The sequence below is a fragment of the Saccopteryx bilineata genome, chromosome 4, assembly GCF_036850765.1.
Source record: "Saccopteryx bilineata isolate mSacBil1 chromosome 4, mSacBil1_pri_phased_curated, whole genome shotgun sequence".
Classification (NCBI taxonomy): Eukaryota; Metazoa; Chordata; class Mammalia; order Chiroptera; family Emballonuridae; genus Saccopteryx; species Saccopteryx bilineata.
This window is the reverse complement of record NC_089493.1, coordinates 92,528,581-92,532,775: the sequence shown is the minus strand read 5'-3', so window position 1 is coordinate 92,532,775 and position 4,195 is coordinate 92,528,581.

Here is a 4,195-nt window from a genome sequence, read left to right as displayed (position 1 = left end):
ATCCATGAGTCTCTATTTTATATTCCACCTATGTGCGATATATATTTGTCCCTCCTTAAGCCCTTCCCCCAAGACCCCTTTCTTTGGTAACCACTTCACTTTTATCTATATCTGTGTGTCTTGGTTTTATATCCCACCTATGTGTAAAACCATACAGTTCTTAGCTTTTTCTGATTTACTTATTTTACTCAGTACAATGTTCTTGAGGTCCATCCATGTTGTCGTAAATGGTAATATATGATTTCTTATGGCTGAGTAGTATTCTATTATATACATGTGCCACTTCTTAATCCAATTCTCTAATGAGAGACACTGGTTATTTCCATTCTTTGGGCACCATGATAAAGGCTGTGATGAACATGGGAGTGTAACAAGACCAGAGTAACAGGCTTTATGAAAGGAAGAAAGGAACCCTGCCAGGCACTTCTCCTGGAGGAGAAGAGTGCCAGTTACAGACTAGGGGCAAATTATATAGTGTTTGAGAGAGCCTGAGGGGGTACTGAGGCAAAAGTCCTGGTATGTCTGGAATGCTCCTCCTTGGGGTGGCTTGTCAGCTTTTCCGAATTCCTCTGTCTCAGGGGTGATAGTCCAGTAAGGGTGACATCTGACAGATAAGCAGAACTTTAAGAGGGCAGTTTGGAATACACATATCTATCATTTCTCAACTCTGTGGTTACATATAAAAGAAAGGCAGTTATTAATTTTATAATATATGGTGAGGAGTGATGAGGAGAAAGAGGAGAAAAATTGGAAAATTATTGCTTCTTCTGGAGAGAAGTCAAGAAGGGAAACGTGCCAAGCCAAGTTCCTCATCCAGTTAAGAAGGTCGTCAATTTCCATCCTGTAAGGTCTGAACCAGGCTATGTCTCTGAAAACCTGAGTGAGGAAGTAAAAAAATTTTGCGAGGTAATTGTGAATTGCTTGCTGTGAGTGCCGAGTGGACAGAGTGACATAGTGACACATGGTCTCCTGGATGAGCCTCATGAGACATGCTGGTCTGGTTCCTCTCAAATGGGAGGACATGTGGAGATTTTTAGAGACAGGGAACCTGTTGGTGTAAGTTTTTAGAAGAACTAAGTATGTGTGGTTGAAAAGGAAGGGGGTTTGGAGAACATTCAGGAGGGAACTTCTCGGGCTGAGGGGTGGCTTCTTCCTGCTGTCATTTCTACCTATTTGATATTTCCCTTGTGAAGTTCTTCTTGGGGTATTGGGGAATGGGAGTGTAGGAGCATTTGATTGTAGGTAATCCTAGAGATTTCTCTCATCCTGGTCTGTAGGAACTTGATAAAGAAGGAGGCAAGTATTTGGAGATCAAGAATGCAGAGATAAGGAGGGTTGTATAGTGGGGCTGAAAGTTCTTCCATGGTAAAGTTAGAGATATTTTTTCCTGGCAGCCCTAGAGAGAGCAGTTAGCTTAAGCTAAAAGAAATGTTTCATGTTCGTTTGTAGGCTCTTCTTCAGCCAAGAAGACCCAGTGATCTTGTCCCCTTACTATGTGAAAGGTAAAAAGACTGAGAAGCATTAAGAGGCGGATGCTCTTCATTCTCCAAGTTCTTCAAGGATACAGGAGAACTTTAGGGTTAGGGGACCTGTAGAGATTGAGAGATAGGATTTAGGAGGTTTGCTAATATAGAGTTTCAGATTTTTCTGTTTTACGAGGGCAGGTTTCAGGGTTGGGCTGTAGGGTTAGGTAGATTTTTCCTATTTTCTGATTTGCGAATGTCTGCATGTAGTTCTGTAAGAAACTAGTAAACAAACCTAAGAGGCAGGGTCTAAAAGTTAGAAAAATAAATAGGAGAGTGAGTGGACCAATGGAAGGTAATAGTCAAGACACCCAGTTTGTGTGAAACCACTGATTCCATGTATACAAATTCACTAGGCTTCAGAGAGAGAGAGAGAGAGAGAGAGAGAGAGAGAGAGTAGAAATAAGACAAGGAAGTGGCCAGTCCCCCTGCCCCTAGACCTACTTTTATAGAGATTTCTAAAGCAATAAGAAGAGGGATTACTTGTATAGCTCGTTTGGTTCTTAGATTGACTAGGGTAGTGTACTAGAAATTGAAAGAGGATCATGGGGTGGGATTAGGTTGATATTTAGGGTGAGATAGATTAGGGTACAGGTTTCTGTCCAATTAGTAGGGAGACACATAGAGGTGTTGGTCCCACAAAAGTAGAAAACACCTTATTGGTTGAGGCAGGTTGAGAGGTGAATAGAGAATAGAAGGACAAGGGTTTGGTTTTGTTTCTCTGTTTCTGAGCTCCAGATGGTCAGGGTGAAGGAAAGAGTCATCACAGTAAGTGGGGAGAGTAGAGAATTGTTAGCTAGGGTGATTGATTAAACATTCTTTGAAAACCAGTTTTCCGACTGTACAAATTCTTTTTTCTTGGTACAAACCTCCTACAACCTGCACAAACCTTCTACACTTACATAAACCTTCAGCTTTTATGTACTTTCTTATCCAGAAACAACTGGCCTTCATAACAACTTGCTTTTCCTTTTTCTTTCAAAAAGTATTTCCATACCTATTATCAAAATCATACAATTTCTTTCTAGTCAGAATTCTTGATTTAAAAATCTTTAACCTTTAGTGACAATAAGTTGACTTTCTTTTTACCCTAGTTTTTTTTTTTTTCCCAAAGCCTGATTAAAAGAGTCTTTAGTTTTTTTCATATATTCACCATACATAGACCAACCAACTTCAGGTTTGTGGTTGGAGTAAGGCATGCCATTTTTCTAATTTAGCAGCAGTGGGAGTTGTCAGGATCATGGTGTGTGGACCTGTCCATGTGAAAGTCAGTCCTTGGGCGATGTAATGCTGGAAGTGCCTCTTGGACAGTTTTTGAACAGTTTGCTGAGTAACTTATAAATCCTGCAAGTACTTGGGGAAAGGGTGGTTATATTTTTACACTTTGAAGTTAGAGTTTAAGTCCTAGTGGCCACTGCTTCTAGCTGGAATTAGCAGCAGGTCCCAGCCTATAATAGGCATGGGGCATTGAGATAAGAGGAACAAAGGAGATACTATACAATAAATAAAGTAACAAACTCAGACTTTCAATACCCACAGTAGAGATCTTTGAGGGATAAATAAAACTTAAATATTAAAGGGAGGCATGGTAGATGGCCCTTGTGTTTACAATAAATGAGATTAGGTTTTCTGCTATTTGGAAGAAATACCTTAGGCTTTCAGTTCAATGATCTTTTTTCCATTCTTGAAGTAGGGCCCTGAAGGAATTCTATGAAGCCCTTTAGGGCGCTGGAGTCAAAAGCTGGTATTTCCTGACTTTTGGGGGGCCTTATTTATCTTCTCTGTTACTTTCTTGGTCATTATAGACCTTAAAAGCCATGCTCAGAAGATCTCACTGAGGGGCTTGACTAAGAGCAAAATTGGGAATTCAGTGTTTAAAGAAGCCTATTAGACCGAGGAAAGAAAAGATTTGATTTGTGGTGGTAGGTGGTTGGAGACTGTAGAGGGTTTGAGTTTGATCTAGGGTGAGACTTCAGGTGGTGGGGGTTAAGGTGATGCCTAGATAGACTAGGGACTGAGAATAAAGTTGAGCCTTAGCAGAGAGGACACAATATTACTTCACAGCAAGGAAGTTAAGAAGGGTGGTGGTCTGTCTCCTTGAGGCAGGCAGGGGCTACAGAGGAGTAGATCATCTACCTATTGTAAGAGAGGACTAGTTTTGAGATTGCATGCTGCTAAATCCTGAGCTAGTGCCTACCGAAACAGGTGTGGGCTGTTTTTGAACCCTTTGGTAAGACAGTTCATGTAAGTGCTGGGCTGCATTAGTGTCTGGGTAAAGGCAAACAGAAAGTAAGAGTCAGGTTGTAGAGGAATGGTAAAGAAGGCATTCTTGAGGTCTAGAACCCTGAAGTGAGTGGTGTTTGAGAAAATGTGTGACAGTAATTTATAGAGATTAGGGACTACTGGATGGAGAGGAATTACTGCCTCATGGATTAGCTGTAAGGCTTGTACAAGATGATAAGCCCCTGAAGGTTTTCGAACAGGAGGGTGTATTGCAGAGAGAGTCCATGGGGATGAGTAAGCCTGGTTTAAGAGGTGGGTAATTATTGGTTTAAGGCCTTAGAAACAGACACAGTTACACATTAAACAAAGACTTCATATTTATGAATTAACAAATTTAAATGAGTGGGCTTTACTTGTTTCAATTCAAATTATACTAGAGGTATTTTCTG